We start from the raw sequence: 25,190 nt of genomic DNA on the forward strand, positions 1-25,190 counted from the left end.
GCGATCCCACGGACTGTACAGTCCATGGAATTCTCCAGGCCACAATACTGGAGTGGGTAGCCTTTCCCTTCTCCAGGGGATCTTCCCAACCCAGGGGTCGAACCCAGGTCTCCTGCATTGCAAGCATATTCTTTACCAACAGAGCCACCAGGGAAGCCTTGACTAGATGGACCTTTGTTGGAAAAGTAATGTCTCTGATTTTTAATATGCTGTCTAGGTTGGTCATAACTTCCGTTCCAAGGAGCAAGCGTCTTCTAATTTCATGGCTGCAGTCACCATCTGCACTGATTTTGGAGCCCAGAAAAATAAAGTGAGCCACTATTTCTACTGTTCCCCCATCTATTTGCCATGAAGTGATGGGATCAGATGCCATGATCTTAGTTTTCTGAATGTTGAGCTTTAAGCCAACTTTTTCACTCTCTTCACCTTCATCAAGAGGCTCTTTAGTTCTTCTTCACTTTCTTCCATAAGGGTGGTGTCATCTCCATATCTGAGGTTATTAATATTTCTCCTGGCAATCTTGATTCCAGCTTGTGCTTCCTCCAGCCCAGCGTTTCTCATGATGCACTCTGTATATAAGTTAAATAAGCAGGGTGACAATAGACAAGATACAAGATATAAGGCACAATATACAAGATACAAGACAATTCTATCAAGATAAAGGTAAAAGTCTTCCGTATGAGTAATAATCAGCAGTGTCTTAAAGTAATGAAAATTTTATCCTTTGTAGCCTTAAATCCAGGATCATCTTCTACTTTTATGAATAGCTTCCTTCTTCAGTTACTTCCTTTTCCATACCCAGAAAAGTAATACTTGCAACAGTAAAATCATTGGAAGCAACTTCCTTCATCAAGTATTCAGACGAATCTCAGGGTCCTCCAGTACGTGCCAGCAAGGACAACATACTGATCACTAAGACAGAAGAGGCAGAGGAAATGAAGTTAAATGAGGAGAGGCTTCAAGAATAAAGGAGAGGCCAAATGTTGCTCTATGTTTAAAGAAAGAAAGAGGTAAGAACTGTCCATTAGACTTGGCTAATGGATCATGGAGGTCCCTGATATCACCAGAGCAGTTATAGTGTCATGGTAGCAATGGAAATCAGAAATGGAGGTGGTGGTAGATAAAGAATTTTGGATGAGAAAGTGGAAATGGTAGATTGAGTTTATTCCTCACATTGTAGCTCTAATATTTCAGAGAAGATACATGTAAATGAAACTACAAACTAAATAGAAAGGCCACATTACTGTAAAATTTTAAATAATGGCATAAATTAGAGGGTACCTATTTTACACATCTATGCTACCCAGTTCTGCATGGTACTCTAGGTTGATTTTTAAGGATTAAAAAAACTGCAAGAGTGCAAAAAGAAAAATTTATGTGATGTATCTTTCAGATAGTAGTAGTTCTTCATTCTGCTGACAGTTTATGGATGAGTAAACAAATAAAAAGTGCCTATAACTATTTATGTGAAAAATATTTGCAAAAGAAAGAAGAAAATATAGCGTCACATTTATGATGAAAAATACATTACCCAATAATATAAACTTTTAGGTGACAATCACTGGGCACTCAGAGAAATAAAAATATGGACTCCATATTTTAAGAAGATGAAAGAAAAGAAAACAGAGAAAGCTAAGGAAGCATTTTAAGGCAAGAAATGTCATTAAAATGCTTAAATTATTAGAAATAGTCAAATGAAGAATCAACCAAGTTGAAAAGTGAATCTAAGATGTGGAGAATAAGCTTGAGAAAAGCACAAGCAAATATAAACTGTCAAATCAATCACAAAGGAAAGTATACCATTACAATTAAATCCAACAAATATTTAATTTGGATTTCAGAAGAAAAGGATGAAGTAGAAAATATGTTCAACTGCATAACAAGTGCAAGGCTGTTTGTAAGTACAAAGTCTTCTAATTATGCAACAAAAATGCTTTTACCTAAGGTTCTTTCCACAAATTTGCTTGCAGCTTCAGGTGAAAAGAGAATACTAAAATGCGGCTGGATATACTTAGGTAGCAAAAAACTGGCTATAGTTTTACAGCTCCAGACAGGGTATTTGAAAGGCAAGTGATTTCTCCCCCTTGTTCAGTTTTTGTTTTTTAATGAAAAGTTAGAATTAGCCAGAATTTAAAATTTAATTAATCCAGTGTCTACTTTGTCCTAGTCTGTCTTTATTGTTGGATTATTATTTACTGTTGCTAATATCTAAATCTAAGATTATGTGATGTAAGTGCTAACAGCTTTTAGTTGTTAATATTATGGAGGAAGTAAATAGTAGACCTATGCATTTGGATAGCAACTGAAGGGACAACTACATTCAGCCTTCAAAGAAGTACTGCAATTATCTTTCACCAGTAATAATGGCTGATATAGGGGGGCGGAAAAAAAGCAAAAACAGATATAGTAACACAAACAAATTTCTCCTCTTTTTAACAGGTACATAATGCTAATAAATCATAAAAGTCTGTTTGAATGAAAAATATTAGAAAATATGAATCATCAAAACTGACTGAAAAAAAGCTAAACCAATAAGGAAGGAAAACATTAAGAAAATTGTCAACCATATTTCAGAAATTTTTTGGCAAATATTGTTATAACTCTTCTGAATCTAAAAGAGAAAACTTTCTAGTTACTTGTGAAGCATATATGCTTGTAATACTAAAGCCTTATAAAAATAACGAATGATATGGAAATCTATTTTTCAAATTATAAAGTCTAATTTCTTAAATAATATCATATAAAATCAAATTATGTATTGAGATAGAATTCAAAATAAATTAAACAATCATTCCAGTATCTCAAGGACTATTCATCACTCCTCAATAGATCAGATTGTAAGACTATATGATAACTCAAGAGGTCTAAAAAAGACTACCTAAATTTTAAGATCCATATCAGACCTTTTTAAAAACTGAATGTCAAAAGCTGAATCCATCATAACCAGGAATGAAAAAAAAATACCACCATATTTTTTACACAAAGCTATAAAAACAACTCACAAATGAACACAAAACCTACAACAGAAAGCGTAAATACTGAAAATAAGGTCAAATTATTATTATTAACAAGAGTTTTGTTATCTAAAAAAAAACAAAGAAAGGAAAAAACAATAAGTCCTACATGATGATAAATTAATATTTCAAAAGACAATGACTTTCTTATGTATCAGTAAATGTTAATTATAAAATGTACTATGAAAATAATTATCCTCATTGGACAAAAATATATACAAATATTAAATTCTTCAAATAAATTTAATAAGAAATGTATAAAAATATGTAGAGAAATAACATATATTTAGCTTAAAATATTATGGATAGAGATATAAAAAGTTCTGTTTTTAAAGAGGCAGTAATATAAACTTTCCAAATTGGAAGTTCCAATTAAAATTTCAATAGATTTTTTGGAAGGAAACTTGAAAAGAAAGTGTTCCTAAAGAAACTAGATAAGTAAAGACTGAAAAAAAATGATTTTACATATAGTGAGTTAAAATATACTTTGGCCCTCTGTATCTGCAGGTTCCAACTGCTGATCAAAATAGTCGAATAAACAAATTCCAGCAAGTTCCAAAAAGCAAAACTTGAATTTGCCATACACTGGGAACAATTTACAAAGGATTTACATGGTATTTACAACTATTTACATAGCATTTACATTGTATTAGGGTATTATAACTAATCCAGAGATGATTTACAGTATAAGGGGAGATATGTGTAAGCTATATGCAAATACCATATAATGTTACATAAAGGAGTGAGCATCTGCAAATTTTGGAATCCAGAGAGGTCCCAGAACCAATTCTTTACAGATACTCAAGGAACAGTGTACATAAAAATAAAAATTTAATATGGTGATATTTATGAAAAAATAATGCAATAAAATATAAAACAAAATGTAATCAAATATAACTAGAAGAACAAGAAATGTGACACAAAGTTATACAAAATTGATATTTTTATAAATTATACTATAATTTAGGGAAAACTATAAATTCAATTTACTTTTAACAAGTTGAATATAGGCTTCAATATAGTATTTTGGCCATAAAAATTATTCCACTTTTAGAAATGTATTTGAAGAATCTAAATACATTGTCTAAGTTAAACATATATTTATTTTAATATTAATGGAAATGGAACTAAAAAGAAATGTAAGAAAATGGAATTAAAATACATGTATTGATTAAAATACATTCTTGTACATCAAATATTAGATAGCAGTTAATATTGTAGAACAATATTTATACAGTGTACACTGAATGAAAAAGGCAGGTTAAAAAAAAAGACACGATTTCTTTTTCTAGCTGGAGTGCTTGAATTATGTTCTTTATTTGTTCTAATGATACATTAGATTTTGTATAATTAGCAAGGTATTTTTGAAGAAGAAATAATTATATAGTTTTATTTTTAAAAAAGAAGCATTCTAACCAGGGTTAACCATACATATGTGATCCTGGGCAAATCAATTAACCTCACAGAATCTCCATTTCTTCAGCTAATAATTTTTAAAAATAACTGTCTTTCTTATGTGTTATATGTAATAATATATGTGTAATATACATTGTGTTTTGTGGATATGAGCAGATTCTTACCAGTTATCTATTTTATAGATAGTAGTTTGTATATGTCAGTCCCAATCTCCCAATTTGTCCCTCCACCCTCAATCCCCTGGAAACCATAAATTGTTCTTTTATATCTGTGATTCTATTTCTGTTTGTAAATAAGTTCATCTGTACCACGTTTTTAGATTCCACATATAAGCTCTGATACCATATTGTATTTGTCCTCTTTCTGACTTACTTCACTTCAGTATGACAATCTCTAGATCAATTCATGTGGTTGCGAACGGCATTATTTTGTCCTTTTTTATGGCTGGGTAATAGTCCACTGTATATGTGTACCACATCTTTATCCATTCCTCTGCTGATGGATATCTGGCCTGCTTCCATGTCTTGGCTATTGTTAATAGTGCTGCAGTCAACACTGGGATGCATGCATCATTTTGAATTACGGTTTTCTTTGCACATATGTCCAGAACTGGGATTGCAGGATGATATGGTAGTTTTCTTTTTAGTTTTTTAAGGAAGCTCCACATTGTCCTCCAGTGGCTGTTACAATTTATATAACTGTTGTCCCACCAACAGTGTAAGAGAGTTCCCTTTTCTCCACATCCACTTCAACACTTCTTGTTTGTACATGTCTTGATGACGGTCATTATCAAAGTGATGATTTCTTCAATAAGAAATTTCTACAGTGAGATGACACCTCACGGTAGTTTTGATTTGTCTTACTCTAAAATTTAGTGATGTGCATCTTTTCATGTTTTTTAGCCATCTGTATGTCTTCTTTGGAGTAATGTTTACTTAGATCTTCCACCCATTTTTTGATTTGTTTGTTTGTTTGTCTTTGTACTGAGTTGAATGAGCTGTTTGTATATTTTGGAGAATAATCTCTTGCCAGTCACTTCATTTTCAAATGTTGATATTTTCTCCCATTCTGTGGGTTGTCTTTTTGTTTTGTTTATGGTTTCTTTCGCTATGAAAATCTTTTATGTTTAATTAGGTTCCCTTTGTTTATTTTTGTTTTTATTTTGATTAGGAGGTGGATCAAAAAAGATATTGCTTTGATTTATGTCAGAGTGTCCTGCCTATGTTTTCCTCTAAGAGTTTTATAGTATCTGACTTTACATTCCCATCAGTTCATGGCAAATAGATGGGGAAATAATGAAACAGTGACAGACTTTCTTTTCTTGGGCTCCAAAATCACTACAGATGGTGACTGCAGCCATGAAATTAAAAGACATTTGCTCCTTGGAAGAAAAGCCATGACCAACCTAGACAGCATATTAAAAAGCAAAGGCATTACTTTGCCAACAAAGGTCCATCTAATCAAAGCTGTGGTTTTTTCCAGTAGTAATGTATGGATGTGAGAATTGGATTATAAAGAAAGCTGAGCACCGAATTGATACTTTTGAACTGTGGTGTTGGAGAAGACTCTGGAGAGTCTTGGACTGCAAGGAGATCCAACCAGTCCATCCTAAAGGAAATGAGTCCTGACTATACATTGGAAGGACTGATGTTGAAGCTGAAACTCCAATACTTTGGCCACCTGATGTGAAGAACTGATTCTTGGAAAAGACCCTGATGCTGGGAAAGACTGAAGGCAGGAGGAGAAGAGGACAACAGAGGATGAGTTGGATGGCGTCACTGACTCAATGGACCTGAGTTTGAGCAAGCTCTGGAAGTTGGTGATGGACAGGGAAGCCTGGCATGCTGTAATGCATGGGGTCACAAACAGACATGACTGAGCGACTGACCTAGCTGACTGAATCTTACATTTAGGTCTTTAATCCATTTTTAGTTCACTTTTGTATGTAGCATTAGGGAGTGCTCTAATTTCATTCTTTTACATGTAACTGTCCAATTTCCCCAGCACCACCTATTGAGGAGACTATTTTTTCTACACTGAATGTATATTCTTGCCTCTTTTGTCATATATTAGGTGACTTCCTATCTTTTTTCACTGATCTATACTGCTGTTTAGTATGTTTAGTTGGGGAAAGAATCTAGAAAAGAGTGGATATGTGTATGTGTATGTGTATAACTCATTCACTTTGCTGCAGCAGAAGCTAACACAGCATTGCAAATCAACTATATGTCAATAAAATTTTTAAATATATTTGTTAAAATATTAAAAACTTAGTGTTAACTATAAATGTACTGTGAAATTTAAAAATGAAAGCTAATATTTATTTCAGTTAAGTTCAGTTGCTCAGTCATGTCTCGACTCTTTGCCACCACATTGACTGCAGCATGCCAGGCCTCCCTGTCCATCACCGACTCCTGGAGTTTACTCAAACTCATGTCCATTGAGTCAGGGATGCCATCCAACCATCTTATCCTCTGTCATCCCCTTCTCCTCCTGCCTTCAATCCTTCCCAGCATCAGGGTCTTTTCAAATGAGTCAGCTCTTCGCATCAGGTGGCCGAAGTACTGGAGTTTCACCTTCAACATCAGTCCTTCCAATGAACATTCAGGACTGATTTCTTTTAGGATGGACTGGTTGGATCTCCCTGCAGTCCAAGGGACAAGAGTCTTCTCTAACACCACAGTTCAAAAGCATCAATTCTTTGGCACTCAGCTTTCTTTATAGTTCAACTCTCACATCCATACATGACTGTAATTTAAAAAAAAAAAACAAAAAACACCTAAAGACACGTACACCAACTGAAGAAAATCAAGAGCCCAGAAATAAATTCATGAATATATAACCATTATTTTACAAGGGAGCCAAGAATAATCAGAGGAGAAAAAATAATTTCTTCAATAACCAATGCTGGGAAAATTGTATATAAAAGAATGAAACTGGACTCCCTATCTTACACCTCTTACAAAAATTAACTCAAAATTAATTAAAAACTTAAATGTAAGACTGTAACACTAAAGCTTCTAAAAGAATATATAGGAAATAAACCTCCTTAACATGGGTACAGGCAATGATATTTTTGGATATAACACATTAAGCACAAGCAAAAATATCAAAATTAAAATTTAAAAAACAATAAGAAATAAACAAATGTGAATACATCAAACTAAAAAAAAAACACCTCACAGCAAAAGAAGCATCAACAAAATGAAAAGACAATCTATGGAATGGTGCAAAAGAAACTTGCAAACCATATATTTGATAAGTGGTATATAGATAGATATATATATAAAGAACCCATATAGCTCAATAGAAAGACACCAAATAATCCAATTTTAAATTGGCAAAGGAACTGAATAGACATTCTGCCAAAGAAGCTAGACAAATGGTCAACAAGTACATGATAAGATGCTCAATATTACTAGTTTTTATAGAAATGTAAATCAAAACCATAATGATCTATCCCCTCATACATATTAGATGGCTATCATCAAAAAGACCAGAGATAACAAAAGTTAGAGCTACTATACGATGTAGCAATTCTACTTCTGGAAATAAACCTGAATGAAACAAAGATTCTGTGTTCAAGAGAAATCTCCACCCTGATGATTACATCACCATTATTTAAAATAGCCAAGACATGAAAACAACTTTGTCCAACAAAGAATGAATAGATAACACATATATGTGTCTATACATATATATGTATACACACACACTCACAAACAATGAAATATTGTGTGTTGCGTGTGCTTAGTCGCTCAGTCATGTCTGACTCTTTGTGACCCTATGGACTGTGTAGCTTGCCAGGCTCTTCTGTTCATGGGGATTCTCCAGGCAAGAATACTGGAGTGGGTTGCTATGCTCTTCTCCAGGGGCTCTTCCCAATCCAGGGACTGAACCTAGGTCTCCTGCATTGCAGGTGGATTCTTTACCAACTGAGGCACTAGGGAAGCCTAATGAAATATTATTGAGTCATAAAAATGAAGCAAATCCCGACATTTGTGACATCATAGATGGACCTTGAGGGCATTATGCTAAGTAAAATTAACCACAGAGAGAAAGACAAATCCTATATGGTCTCACTTAAATGTGGAATCCAAGACAAATAAAATAAAAATATACAAGCAAGCAGATAAAAATCCAAACTTACAGAAAAAGGGATCAGATTTGTAGTCATTGGAGGCAGGGTGTAAAGGGTTGGGGAATTAGATGAAGGTGGTCAAAATGTACAAACTTCTGGTTATAAGATAAATAAATACTGGAGATGTAATATACAACATGATAACTAAGGTTACATTACTGTATGGTATATTTGAAATTTGTTAGAATAAATACAAAGAGTTATCATCTTAAGGAAAAACTCATTTTCCCGTATATATATGATATATACATATGTTAGCTAAACTTATTGTAGTAATAATGGCACAATATATTACACATAACATGCATTATACCCTATGCCTTAACTCATACAGTGCTGTTTGTCAGTTATATCTCAAAAAAACTATGGAAATGTTTTCCAAATGTATGAAAACAGATCAGACACAATAAGAAAATAAATTCAAAAATATGAAGTTTTGAAATTTGAATGTCAGTTTGGCAAAATTAAAATGTAGAAAATCCATCAATAATTAAAGTGAGAAAATTATGATATATGAACATGATAAATTTTATGTGTACCACAAATAGAATGAACTAGAACTAGAGTTTGACTTCAAATGATTTCAAATTTCTAGGTGTGCTAAAGTGAAACAAGCAAGATGCCAGTAAGGGTGCTTTGATGCATGTGTGCTAAGTCACTTCAGTTGTGTGCAACTCTGTGTGACCCCATGGACTGTAACCCACCAGGCTTCTCTGTTCATGGGGATTCTCAGGCAAGAATACTGGAGTGGGCTGGCCATTGGGTAGAGCATGTTAATTATTTTGTAAAAAAAAAAAATCCCTATAAATTAGATAAATAGATCAATATAGATATGTTTATATATAGAGTATACATGTCTATATGTATATGCATATTTACATTTAATATGTAGATACATGAATAAGTGTGTGTGTTTTATATGATTCTATGTCTATATATTTACATGTCTATCTATTACAGCTGATACCATTCTATCATGCAGTTTGTTTGTGAGGTTGGTATGGAAATGTGGAAAAACTGAAAGAAGAAAACACAGGCTAAAAGAGCTAAAAAAAACCTGAATCTTTAAAAGTAACAGTGAACAACCATATTTATACAGAACTGTAAATATATATGAGTATAACCTGAATTTCAATTACCAAAAAATTTGCTGGACTATGTGATGTTCATAACATTTTTGAAAGAAGCAAGTTACTGATTAATGTCATTAATATGGTTCTATTTGATGATAAAAATGAAGAAACACATTTTATATATATGTTTGCATGAGCAAACAGAGAGCTACACCAGCCTGCTGACATCACTTCATGTGGGGGAGGAGTTGGGGTAGATACACTTGGAAGAGATCAGGTGGGTATTTTATTACACTTAGTACAAAGACAATATAGTTAATATCTTAAAGCATATTTTAAAAGTTATCTTAATCCCATCTGGCAAGATATATTGAAACCCTTAAAAATCCTCATTTCTCTTGATGCAGTATTTCTCTATTAAGAATTTTTCTTGATAAGTATAGATGCTTTCCAGGATTCATGTACAAGAATGTTAATTGTAAAATTATTTATAAGAGCACAGATTTGAGCTAATGTTCCATCAACAAGGAGCTAGCTAGATTTAATAAAATGTTAATTACACATACAAGTGTAAGTCTTATTCATACATACAATGTATAAATATACACATATATTTCTATGAAAATATTTAAAATCATGTAGACACATTTTAGAGAAAATATGAAATCCTTCTACATGCTACAAATGTATTACCAGTTTGCCATTGCTTTGGATTCTTTTGTGACGCATTTACTGTACTTTAACCAATATGAAAAGATAGTAGAATTAACACCACCAAACTATTAACAGTGAGCCAGTAGGCATATTTTCATGATTTTAGTTTCAGATTAACGTTTACATTGGGCTTCCCTGGTGGCTCAGATGGTAAAGAATCCACCTGCATTGTGGAAGACCTGGGTTCCATCCCTGGGTTGGGAAGATCCCCTGGAGAAGGGAATGCAACCCACTCCAGTATCCTGGCCTGGAGAATCCATGGACAGAGGAGCCTCACAGACTACAGTCCCTGGGGTCACAGAGTTGGATACGACTGAGAGACTAAGCACAGATGTATACATGCCCTGTGTGAGTGCTAGTTGCTCAGTCATGTTTGACTCTGTGACTCCATGGACTGTAGCCTGCCAGGCTCCTCTGTCTATGGAATTATCAAGGCAAGAATAATTAGAATGGGTCGATATTTCCTACTCCAGGGGATCTTCTTGGCCCAGGGATCGAACCTGCATCTCCTGCATCCCCTGAATTGGCAAGCAGATTCTTTATCACTGAGCCATCTCGGAAGCCCCTAATATACCTTATATATCCTCAATCATTAAAACATGTTACATTTATGAAAAAGAAATAAATTATTCAAAATAAATTGTCATTTTGTGTAATATGATGTATTTATTTAAACAGTTTGGAAAGAAAAACTCTATATTAAGTATAAGAGCGTATAGGTAGGCATAAAATATATACTGTTCAGGAAGTCACGCTTCTCAGAACATTGTGACATGGGATAAGAGATTATATTTATTATTTTAGATACAAAGTAGAAATGGGAATTGTTAATGATTCCCTGTGGCCTGAATGTATACTTAAAATTTATTAATTATTTTCTTTTCTTGATGTATCACTAAGACATATTACATACAAATGTTAGCATATACATATTTTCAGAAATTATAGGTTGTTAAAAAGTCAATTATTATTAAACATTTCAATATTGATTTTCTCCAATTTAATTAAACTTCAATGGATAGGTTTTCTTTAATTCATTGTGCTTTTTTACTTTTAGCTGTCTAAAGTGCTCAATTTCTTTATAAAATATGTTGAAAAGGAGGCACTGGTTTGGTTTCATTTGGTTTGGTTGCTCTTTAATACAAGTAGTTTGAAAATAATTCTGAAATGAGACTTTCACTGTGGTTGTTATTCCTATTATCTTTCCATAGCACCAACCATGAAAAGAAAAATCCATTGCTATTTTAACAATCATATTTAAGAGTAAAAAGACCTTTCCAAAAGGTGAGAGATTGCCTTTGGTACTGCTAGTTAAATGTCATATTTTCCTCAGGAACTTGGAGTCACCTTTATTAATATAGTTGACTATAGTGGCATCTGATACCTCATTCTGAATTTAGAAAACCACTAAGCTTTTTGTATTTCTTATCTACATAATCCAGCTTCCATATCAAACTTGGAAGCTGCTGCAATGTTTGCCCTTGACTCAATTAATTTCACACTTAAAGACTAATTATACTAGAATTCTTGTGGTTAGAAGAGACAGAAACTCAGCTCTAAACAGTTTAACATAAAAATGGAATTTTATAAAGTTATGAGATGTTTCACTGAACCTAAAGATAACAATGGGGCAAGGCCTGAGGAAAAAGTGAAATGAACAATTTTCTTCTCTGCGTCTCTCTGTGGTTCTGGTTCATTTTTCTTTCTTTCATTGCTTCTGAACTTTCTATGGTCCACAGGCCAGGACATATGGTCATATTACTGTTCCTAACAGTTCAATCCCCGCCTCCTAGAGCATGACACTCTTGGCCTAAAGTCCTAAACCTACTAGATAGGGATCAGTGTCCCTACCTGGCAAGCTGCCCCCAACAAACCAGTCAACTGAAGTCGCCTGGTTATAAGGTTGATTCTGCGGCTACAATATGGATGGCAGTACTGAGGAAGACACAGACTTAGAAAAAGTGGGGGGTTGATGGTCCAAAAAAGTAATATATATCCATTGTACTAGTGTCTTATCTAGATTATTCTCTGCAGAGACATATCTAATTTTACTGCACTTTTAAAATATTGCGTTTTTTACAAGTTGAAAGTTTTTGTCAACCTTGCATCAAGAAAGTCTTTTGTGTGTGTGTGTCCATGCACGTGTGCCTGCACTGATATTGTAGCCCACCAGGCTCCTCTGTGCATGGGATTCTCCAGGCAAGGATACTGGGAAGGTTTGCCATGTTCTCCTCCAGGGGATCTTCCTGACCCAGGGATCAAATCCAGATTGTCTGCATTGCAGCCAGATTCTTTACTGGCTGAGCCACCAGGGAAGCTTCCCATTACAAATTGAAGGTCTGTGTCAACCTTGCATCAAGCAAGTCTATTGGCGTCATTTTTCCAGGAGCATTGGCTCACTTCCTGTCTCTATGTCATATTTTGGTGATTCTAGCAATACCTAATTTTTTTTCATTATTATTAGATTTTTTATGGTGACCTGTGATCAGTGATGTTTGATGTTATTATTTTAATTATTTGGGGGCACCATGAACCCCACCCACATAAGATGACAAACTTAATAGCTACTGTGTATGTTCTGACTGCGCCACCAAGTGGCTGCTCCCTGTGTCCTTCCCTTTCCTTGGGCATCCCTATTCCCTGAAACAAGAGAATATAGATAGTAGGCCAATTAATCACCCTACAGTGACTTCTAGGTATTCAGGTGAAAGGAAATGTCACACATCTCTCACTTTAAAAACAAAAGCTAAAGTGATTAAGCTTAGTGAGCAAAGTATATTAAAAGCCAGGGAAGGCTTAGATCTAGGCCTCTTGCACCAGTTAGCCAAGTTGTGAATACAAAGGAAAGGTTCTTAAAGGAAATTAAAAGTGCTACTCCAATGAACACAAACAATAAAGTGAAAAGGCCTTATTGCTGACATGGAGAACGTTTTAATGGTCTGGCTAGAAGATCAGACCAACCACAACATTCCTCTAAGCCAATGCCAAACCCAGAGCAAAGCCCTAACTCTCTTCAGTTCTGTAAGGGCTGAAGAGGTGAGAAAGCTGCAGCAGGAAAGTTTGAAGCCAGCAGAGGTTGGTTCAGGAGGTTTAAGGAAAGAAGAAACTTCTGTAAGACAAAAGTACGAGTGCTGATATAGAAACTGCAACAAGTAATTCAAAAGATCTAGCTAAGATAATTCATGAAGGTGACTACACTAAACAAGAGATTTTCAGTGTAAATGAACCAGCCTTATATTGGAAGAAGATAGCATCAAGGACATTCATAGCTAGAGAAAACTCAATGCCTAGCTTCAAAATTTCAAAGAACAGGTTTGACTCTTTTGTTAGGGGTTATTGCAGCTCGTGACTCAAAGTTGAGGCCAATACTCATCTACCATTCCCAAAATCCTAGGGCCCTTATGAATTATGCTATGTCTACTCTGCTTATGCTCTGCAGATAGAACAACAGAGCCTAGATACCATCTATGTACAGTATAACTTATTGAGTATTTTAAGCCTGCTGTTGAGACATACTGCTCAGAAATAAAGATTCATTACAAAATACACTATTGACAATGCATCTGGTCACCCAAGAACTCTGATGGAGATGTACGATGATATTGGTTTTGTTTTTATACCTGCTAATACATCTATTCTGAAGCCCATAGATCAAAGAGTCATTTTGACTTTTAAGTCATTATTTAAGAAATGCAGTTCATAAGGCTGTAGTTGCTATAAATAATGATTTCTCTAATGGATTTAGGAAAAGTAAATTGAAACTTTCTAGAAAATATTGAATTAAGAACATTTATGATTCATGGAAAGAGGTCAAAGCATAGACATTAAGAGGAATTTGGAAGAAGTTGACTCCAACCTCATGAATGACTATGAGGCATTCAAGATGTTCTCAGCTGTGGTGAAAACAGCAAGAGAACTAGAATTAGAAATGGAGCTTGATGTCAATGAATTGCTGCAATCTTATGATCAAACTTGAATAGATGAGGAGTTGCTTCTTATGGAAGAGGAAAGGTGGTTTCTCAAGATGAAACCTTCTCCTAGTGAAGATGCTATGATGATTTTTGAAATGACAGCAAAGGATTTAGAATATTAGGTAAATTTAATTGATAAAGCAGCAGCAGACTTTGAAAGGATTGACTCCAGTCTTGAAAGAAATCCTAATGGGTAAATAGAATTGAATGCTGCAAAGAAGTCATTTGTGAAAGGAAGTGTTAATTGATGCAGGAAATTTCATTGTTGTCTTGTAAGAAATTGTCACAGCACCCCCAGTCTTCAGCAATCACCACCCTTATGAGTGAGTATCCATCGACATCGAGGCGAGGCTTTCCACCAGTAAAAGGATAACAACTCACTGAAGACTCAGATGATGGTTAGCATTTTTTGTAAACCATTTTTAAATTAAGTATGTAAATTGCTTTTAGATATAAGTCTATTAATATCTCACCCTTAATAGACAACAATGTAATATAAATATAACTTTTAGATGCACTGGAAAACCAAAAACATTTGTGAATTGTTTTATTTTTATATTCACTTTATTGCAGTGGTCTAGAACTGAACCCACAAAATTTCTGAAGTATGCCTCTGTGATACTGGTTTCTCCTTAAACTGCAGAAATTCACTTTGAATCAGATACATGGAATACTTTGATTCATTAATCTCAAGAGAAGTTGGTTTTAATTTCAATAAAAATATTAATTCTATCCACTCCCTTTATTCTTTCTCCGGTGCTAATTATGCCTGTCCATGCCTCATTCAATCTCTCCTCCTTGCTAGTCGATCCTGGTATGTGGCACAAAGACAAATCATTAACACAAGTGACATTGTTATCTGAACTCTCTCTTAAGCCCTCAAATATCCTGAGTTCCTTATCATCAAAATCTTTGGCTAAGTCACTATGTGGTAGAGCTAAGCCAACAGAGTTCAGCCTATATGTACTCATCCTCACCAAACACATAATTAAACTTACCGCATTACTAATCCATCTATTACAGAAGTGAAGGTGATTTTAAGTCTTATATTCATCCATATTTCTAATTCACAAAATGACAACTCTAGTGTGTCATTGAGTAGAAGGATATGAGCAGAAGAAATGGATTTTGGAACCTGCTACCACCTACTGCCATATCCACATACCCTAGGACATCAGTATGTTATTTACAAGTTTATTTATTTCATAGGCCCACAGTTACAGATTTCTATTCCAGTTCTTCTATGTGATGTAATCTTGGCCAAATTATTTAATCTTTCTAAACCAATAATCTTATCTAGAAAAAAAAGGTTTGATATATCTAACTCAAAGTGTTATAAGGATTAAATAAGATAATGTATACAGTGCTACAAGCATAGTTTGTCTTTTTAATAAATATTAGTTTTCATAATACTCATCCCAATAACCCTCTAAGACCAGAGGCTCAGGCTGGCCCTGGAATGACAGATACAGCCGGGCTAACTGGTGGGAAGCAAAAAGGCAGCCTCCATGAGATCCTCACCCTACACTCTGCCTTGAGGCATGTTGGTAGCTCTAAGACTATAAACCGCAGAGATGAGGTTTGAAGGATTCTTTTGAGCTGAGTAGTATATAAATTGTTGATCAGATAATTAAAAGTGATAAAAAGATCCTAAAATTGTAAGACAAATTGTAATGGTAGAAGTATAAATGCTTTATTAATTTTTCTGTTTTCCAAACTTTCTTCATGTGATTCTGTTACTCTCAGGATGAAAACTGTATTTTATTTACACTTGAAATACCTAGGAAAAACAGTAGTTTTAAATACTGTTTATTATAATAGTATTTAAATTAAATATAAATAAAAAGTCTAAGTGCCCATATAAAGAAGATGGGTAAAGTATGTGTTGGTATATTCATCAAATGATTATGCAAAATTTTGAAAGTGGCAATGTGGATTTATATTCATTAAAATAAGACAAAATACTTAAAAACAGATTATGTATCACTGTGAGCCAATAAAAAAGCTATGCATTGATTATGGGAAAGTAAAGAAAAAATGTTTGTAATATGTACGATTAAATCAAATAAAACTAGTACCAATTTGAAAATTAAAGGAAATCAAGATGGTGAACTTTGGCCTCATGTCTGCCCTAACCCTCCTGCAGCCCTTCTTTTTGGTACCAGCACATACACCATGGCTGCTGCCCTACCTCTCACCTCTTTTTTCCAATTTTCCTTGTCTTAAAGACCATGTTTTCAGTTCACTCCCAAACCAGAAGGCTTCAGCCCATTATCTCTGACCCCAGGTACTCTAGCATAACCTTGCCTGCCTGGATTTCTGCTTCTACCTGCCTGAAGGTATTTAAGACTTCTCTGCCTTCCTGACTCAGTCCCAGGCTTACTGGAGGAATGCTGGCCAGAGCCTTCCCCTCTGGGCGCACTCAGCACAGTTGGTAGCCTGCACTCTGCTTTTAAAGATTTTATTAGCATTACTGCCACTTTTTAGATACATAGTACAAATTCATTGATTTGGTACTTAATTATTTAGATCAACTATATCTCTGTAATAACATTATATCAATTTTTTTCTAAAATGTTCTTTATTATGTCTTAATTTAAGAAATGCTATTATAATCAGATTAAACCATGCCTTCCTTTTTTATAAAAAGTGCCTCTTTTCTTATAGCATTTGCAGCACATACATTTATGGCATTAGAATCACTGTTTCTTTCAAATTCAATGATATTCTTGAGAATGAATAAATCTTGATTAATAAGCACTACTGATGATACACTACACATAATATGTATAATAAAATACATATCTTATAACACTGGCAATGACTCTGGTTTCTCTTATTCTGTAAGGGACTTGGTTTTGTTATCAGTGTTCCCTATGACTGCAAAATGATAGAGCATACCCTGGTCCTTGCTGCTGCTCCTGAATCTGCTGGGATAAGCCAATTACGGCTGCCCTTGAAGGACTTCCTGAAGATCCCTGATTTGGAGTTGTATTCTATCTCTTCTCTAATTGCACCTGCCTACAAGGGTGTGACCCTGCTTATTTAACTTCTATGCAGAGTACATTATGAGAAACACTGAGCTGGAAAAAGCAGAAGCTGGAATCAAAATTGCCAGGAGAAATATCAATAACCTCAGATATGCAGATGACACCACCCTTATGGCAGAAAGTGAAGAGGAACTAAAAAGCCTCTTGATGAAAGTGAAATAGGAGAGTGAAAAAGTTGGCTTAAAGCTCAACATTCAGAAAATGAAGATCATGGCATCTGGTCCCATTACTTCATGGCAAATAGATGGGGAAACAGTGGAAACAGTGGCGGACTTTATTTCGGGGGGTTCCAAAATCACTGCAGATGGTGATTGCAGCCATGAAATTAAAAGACACTTACTCCTTGGAAGGAAAGTTATGACCAACCTAGATAGCATATTAAAAAGCAGAGACATTACTTTGCCAACAAAGGTCCGTCTAGTCAAGGCTATGGTTTTTCCTGTGGTCATGTATGGATGTGAGAGTTGGACTGTGAAGAAAGCTGAGCGCCAAGAATTAATGCTTTTGAACTGTGGTGTTGGAGAAGACTCTTGAGAGTCCCTTGAACTGCAAGGAGAGCCAACCAGTCCATCCTAAAGAAGATCAATCCTGGGTGTTCATTGGAAGGACTGATGCTGAAGCTGAAACTCCTATACTCTGGCCACCTCATGCAAAGAGTTGACTCATTGGAAACGACCCTGATGCTGGGAGGGATTGGGGGCAGGAGGAGAAGTGGATGACAGAGAATGAGATGGCTGAATGGAATCACCAACTCGATGGACATGAGTTTGGGTAAACTCCAGGAGTTGGTGATGGACAGGGAGGCCTGGCATGCTGCAATTCATGGGGTCAGAAAGAGTCAGACACGACTGAGCGACTAAACTGAACAAGGGTGTGAGGCTTTAACTAACTCTGCAACAACCTGTATGGCAAGGGAGCTATCATTCTCTATGAAGCTTTAGACAATGCAAAACTATCTTAATACTTGCTTGAGCTTTATCAATATGTTTTCCTCTCAGTAAAGTTTTGTTTATCTAGAGGGGAAAAGAAAAATGCATCTCCAGGTATTAAATTGACCTTTCCTTTGGCATAACAAAGGCTGAAATCTAAATTTAAAAAACTGAAATCTGATGCTAATTTTCTATATGAGGAGGAAAATATGACAGGCACAGTCCTTAAAGCTTTATATAATTTATTTTACTAAAATTCCAGAATGAACCTGTGGGGAAAACATTACTATACCCATTTTATACATACACAAAAATGGAATTTGAATCCCAATGCTCAAAAATTTACACCCTTTAAAATCACTGTTCTCCCTGTAGTTACATGAACAAGTTTTATTTCATCCTTAATACTTTGATGACTTATTCTAGGTGCTGAACTTCTTTTCTTTATTTGAATTTGAACTTGTCAAATCAATCAGCAAGCTTCAGAGACTCAGTGGATGCTATCATAGGCTAATGGAGGACCAGACTTCACTGGCAAACATATCACTTGATCACCTGTACTATCACCATCATGAGAATGACCACTCTTTGAGAACCTACTTTGTGATAACATTTTATCATGAAATTAGCATACATTGTTTTATTTAATCCTCACAGTATTCCACAAATCTGGAATTGTTAACGACAAATTATGGCTTGTATCTGTCAGGATTGTCCAGCAAAACAGAACCAACAGGATAAAGGGAGTGAGAGAGATTTTAAGGAATTAATTCACAGGCATGTGAGAGCTAGCAAATCCAAAGGGCAAACAGGCAGGTTGGAAACTGAGGCATGATTTTTATGTAACAGTCCTGAGGCAGAATTCCTTCTCCAGGAAACCTCAGGGATTATTTTTATTTTATTTTTTTTATATTTAAGGCCTTCAGCTTGTTGGATGAGTTCCAGGTCCACATTATCAAGAGTAATTTTCTTGCTTAAAATCAACTGATTAAAAAATAAAAGGTGATTTACAGAAAAAATGACATATAAATATATGTTTAAAGTTAACTTAAACAATAAATAAGTACATAATCAACCAATTGTAGGAGTTAGTCACATCTAATGATTGGCCAAACACCTGGACACCATATCCTAACTCAGCTGACACATATATAACTATGACACTACCCTTTCTGAGACAGTGCCCCGCTTGCCTTAATGTGTGTGTGTTACTCACTCAGTTGTGTCCAACTCTGTGAACTCATGGACTGTAGCCCACCAGGCTCCTCTGTCCATGGAATTCTCTAGGCAATAATACTGGAGTCAGTTGCCATTTCCTTCTCCAGGGATCAAACCCAGGTCTCCTGCATTGCAGGTGGATTCTTTACCATCTAAGCCACCAGAGAAGCCCACTGTTTCCTTAATAACATGCTGTATGTGAGGCCACAACTCATCAGTTTAATTTTTATGTAAGCCAAGTACCTTTAGCACCCTACCACCTTCACCCCACTTAAATTACCATCCCTCAAATTCTGCCTCATATCTAAATGTCACCTCTAAAATCTGTTTGTTTCTACCAATCACCACCGGCATTTGGTCATACAGTTATTTGGATTGCTGTAGCAAATTAACAACAGCCAAAGGGTTCATAGCTTTAACTTTGTTCCGAGACCAACTTCTTAAACCAAGTATAGGTCTCCTGTAAGCCACATAATCCAAGCAAGCCAAAATCTATTACTTTCACAGAGTTTCATGAAAACCATTTGATGTTTCAACAGCAAAACATCATTTGCCCTCAGCAAAATCTTTCATCTACAGTGTTCGGTTCAATCAGCAAAATGTTAAGAGGCATCATTATTTCTCACATTGTGTAAATAAGGAAACAGAAATCAGTAGGCTAAGTAAGCTGTGTAAGCTCAAAGAGCTAGTGTGTGAGATACGGGAGATTTAGAACCCCAATTCATTTGCTCAGCATATATCACTTGAATGCCTCTTGTATTTCAGGCTCCTGAATCCAGCAATAGACAAAATGTACAGACCACCTGCTCTCACAAACTTTAAATTCTAAAAAGTGTAATTTGCAAAAAAATAAATGGGTAATACTTGGGGTATCAGATAATAATATGTACTTGTGAAGAAAAATAAGGCAGGTAGCAATTAGGATATATGATTTGAGGGTGAGAATTGCAATACAAAAATAAGGTATTCAGAAAGAACTCACTAAGAAGGTGGCATTTGATCAAAGCCCAAAAGAAATGAGTGACCAAACTCAGCGGAAATATAAAGAAAAATGGTGTCTGTCACAGACAGGGAAGGTCCTGGCATAGAAGCTGCCTAGCGTGTTTGAGAACTACAGTGGAAGTATTACAGAATGGTGCCAACTTAATTTATGCTAATCTGTCATTACCATCTTTAGATGCCTTTGCTATAGAATTCTGTTTGGCATATCTACATGGAAAGTCAAATATGCTTTACAAAATGAAAGCTATGAAATCTACAATTATTTTATCCCTTAACATATCTATCATATTGATACTTACTTGTCATGATATGAATTCATCCTTCACTCATTAATGGTACCACAAATTAACTGAAGTGACTGGCAACTAAGTACATGAAGCATTAATTTAGCTTGTTAACCAAGGAAAAGAGTGATTTTGGTCTCTCTAATTCCTTCTCATTTTAGGGACTAATTTAGGCTTGGCAGTACTTTGTTTAAGATGTATTAAGACTTTTAGGAAATCATTGTTTAAAAAGCCTTAAGAGAAATTACTTTTTATAACCAAATAAAGTTGAACAAAACTGTGCATTTAAAAATTATAATATCTGACCATATCTATATTTTTAGGGTTCCTTGTTTTGCAGGTAGGTTTTCAAGACAGATTAATCATTCTTAATGGTGTCTAAGAAAGAGGATCATTTATATTATCTTATGAGTCTTATATGATGATCATTTATCTAAAATCTGAATCCATTTAATGGTATTTGAGCAATTTCAAAATGGCGATGGTACAGATTCCAGTCTAAGTGCCTAGAGTCTAGGCAGTAAGTTTTACTAACAAAATCTGTGGTTATTACTTATAAGACAAACCAGTTACCAAGTAAATTCTACACCTGCAGTATCATGCTTACTGTTACTTAAGTCATATGGCAATGAATGTTCAGGTCTATAGCAGTTTACAGCACATTTCTAATGTGTTTCACTTTGATAATAGTTCCTTTAAATCACTTCCAAGAAAATGAGTAAGGCAGATTTCTTCCTTTTCAGTTCAGCCAGATGTTCAAATACACATACGGAAGAACAAGAATTCCAAGGACAAAAAGTCAATCAATTCCATAAATAGAAGTATACAAACAGGAACCTCTTACATTGGGATATTTTTTAAGAAATCTAAAGTGTGTTAAAGTACACTTTAAAGGTTATTCACATATTTTCCAGTAAGAACTACGATGGAGCTGCTTCAAGCCCAATAACAATAAATAGCAAAAAGAAACTTTTAAAAATCCTATTCGTCCTGCAGCCTCCTGCCAGAGTCCCACACAATAGCAAATACTTAGGCTGAGAATGGCTCCACTGGAGCAACACTAATACATTTGACACAGCTTCCACCCCGTCATTATGCAGAGGAGCCTGTGCTTATCCCTTTGTAAATTGGAGACTCTTTTAACCAGGAATCCCAGGATGAAACGGAACCATTTTCCTCACGGCAAAACAAATCCTTCTCCAGTGAATTTTGTTATTGTTTATTGTTACACTGTTTTATCAGCACTAAACTGTATGAAAGCTTCAATTAGTTCTTGATGAATGATCCCATAAAAGCATGTAGTTTCATTTCCCCTGCCACCAGATATTTCAGTGAGTGTTATTAAATGAAATATAATTGGGATAAGATTCAGGAAACTCAGAGAGGCTGTAGTGCTCTCAGTTCAGCCTAAAATGGTTAGTCATCAGTGTAGCTGAATCACACTCGACACACTGTACATATAAATTCCCATCGCTTGATCCTGGGGATAATGTAGAGGCACTAGATACAGTCTAATGCACAATCTCTGTCCTTTAGAGAGGATAAAGGCCTATGGTGTGGTGCTGAGTTCAGTGCTGGGTCAAAGAGTTGATATCTCCATAGAGGAGCCAAAGGAATCTGCATGAATCAGATTTCTGTCTGATGAAATATATTCATGTTATATGTTTCATGGGATCTACTGTATTGTTCCAGCAATGGGTGGAAGCCATCCATTTTCTTCTTTCTCCTTGGTACAGAAACCCTAATATTCAGCTAGGCATAGTGATACATCTGCCTCCTTTGTTTGTGACCATGTCGCTGCCAACAAAATGTAGAACTGGGGTATGAGACTTCTGAGAAATCTCATTAAAGGGAGTTGATTCAACTAGGGTCAGACTCTATAAAAAAATCTTTCTATCTATCTTTCTTCTTTTAGCCCTTAACACAGAAGTGAAAACTGGAGCATTAGCAACTATATAGGATCAGGATGTGACCTTAATATGAAAATCATGTAGGAGAGTATTAGTGCAGGAAAACAGAATCCTGAGGGCCTGAAGACATTCTGGAGCTAGCATCTAAACATTGAACTGCAATCCTAGGCCTTCATTAATGTATGACACTCTACTCTTTTGATTGAAACACTGTTATAAGCAACACAAGTCAACTATAACTGAGAGAACTGTAGATCCTTATTATGTTTTTGAATAACTAAACACTACTCTATATTGGTCATTCTGTGAAGCATTTAAATGCATGGTAACATTTCATCTTCAAAACAAACCTATAAAAGAGATACTGATGTGATCTCCACTTTACAGATGAGAAAACTAAATCATAAAGCCATCACATAACTCAGCTGGTGTTGAGGGGCTAAAGGAGAGGAGAGGAATGAAATTCCTGCACTGAACGTTTCTTTCTTTAATGCAATGAATAATACGTTTGTACTTTTATCACTTGTTAAGAGACTGTTCTAATTTCTTGGGAAACGAACAAAAAACGGCCTCCTGTTCACATGGATCAAATACTCTCAAACAGTCTCAAGAGTTCTTAACTCTAATCTTGAATAGAGGTTTTAAAGTGTGGTTTGCAAACCTCTTGGGAAACCAAGATCTAGTGAATATACATCAAAACTATTGTCATAATAATACTAAGACTTTTTTTTTCTTTACTCTGTTCACAATTACACTGATGGTACAAAAGCAACAGTGGATAAAACTGGTGGCAGTTTGTACCAAACCACTAGTAGTCATAGTATTTCTCACTCCAACAGATCCATAGTTAATAACTAAATTAATTAAAGAATTTCCCTTAAGAACATACTTGGTGAAATAGTAAAAATGTTTAATTTCATTAAATCTTGAAACCTGAGTATACATCATTTTAATATTTTATTTGATGAAATGGGAAGATTACAAAATGCACTTCTGCTCTATATTGAGATACGATGGTGATCTGGATGTAAAGAACTTGTGCAATTGGAATCAAAAGCTGAACTAGCCAGTCTCTCATGAAATGGCATTTTATTTGAAAAAATTAATAACAAACTATGGTTATTTGACATGAATATTTGGTAGGTATTTTATAAAAAAAATATTGAAGTAAATCTGTCAGAGGAAGGACCCAACAGAATTTGTGCTGCCAGTGATAAAATTTGAGCCTCATAATACTTAAATTTTTTCTGGTGAAATTGGTGGTGATATTGACAAATGTGATGTTTTGATATTTGGAAGATCTGCATAATTCCATGAACTAGTATTCTCTAAATGATCAATGTATATGTTATGTACATGCATGGGTAAAACCATCTACTGGTAAAAGATCCATTCAGAGTGCATAATAAGCTAATGGATTTTAATGTAACAAAGTATCAAAAGTATATTATATGATTTCAGAGTTCACATACTAATCTTTAAAAGAACAACCACTTGCTGAGTCTTGGTGTAATATCAAAGAATACCTACAATTATATGTGATGACAACTAAATATCTGCATGAGGCCATATTTTCTTAATGGATTTCAATCATAAAAATGAGTTGCAGCAGATGAAGATACAGATATAAGAACTGACTATGTTTATTAATTTAGATATTAAAGAGATTGGCAAAAGTATAAAATAATATCATTCTCACCCCTTAGTCCTTTTTTGTTGGAAGTTATTTTTCATAAAAATGCTACCTATGTTAACATGCAATGGGTTTAATATTGATATTTTAAATGATTTGTCTTATTTTCTTGGTTTCAATTTTTAATGGTAAATAGAGACAGATATAACCCATAAAGCAAAATTTATGAAACCAGAAAGTTTGAGAACAGATTATCTAACACATGGCCCTTCATCTTCCTTGATTGGACGATTTTTCCTGATACCAGAAAATATTTTAGTGGTGAGCAATTTACTTTGAAAAAGAAAACCAGGTTATTCAGACTGTTTTCTTTTATTATTTCTATGGGACTCATAGCATCTCATGTGTGCTTCCCTCAAATTTTCGATTATGCTAGAAAGACTCAGTAGCAGAAGAAATTTATTAGTGTGAATTTTGTGACCTGACTATAATCACAAAATTATGCCAGATTTCTCTTATTTGGAATGAGAAAATTAAAGTTCAAAAGCATGTCACCTTTGACACTACAATTAAGCCAACACTGAGGAGCCTGCAGAATAGATAGAAATGTCTATGGCTAATGCCTCTAAATGTTGCAACTGGTGTTTTCTCTAAATTTCTAGGAATCAGAATGATTGCCGCAACCTTTTAAAAACTGAATAAAGGAGGATTACCTTCCCTTATGATTTGTTCTTCTTATATAATTTGTTCAAGAAAAAAAAATACTTTCCACAATCTAACCAAGGCTGCCACTTAAATATAGCATCATATACTATTCAAGTATCTCCTTAAAATC

The sequence above is a fragment of the Ovis aries genome, chromosome 8 (genome assembly GCF_016772045.2).
Source record: "Ovis aries strain OAR_USU_Benz2616 breed Rambouillet chromosome 8, ARS-UI_Ramb_v3.0, whole genome shotgun sequence".
Lineage (NCBI taxonomy): Eukaryota > Metazoa > Chordata > Mammalia > Artiodactyla > Bovidae > Ovis > Ovis aries.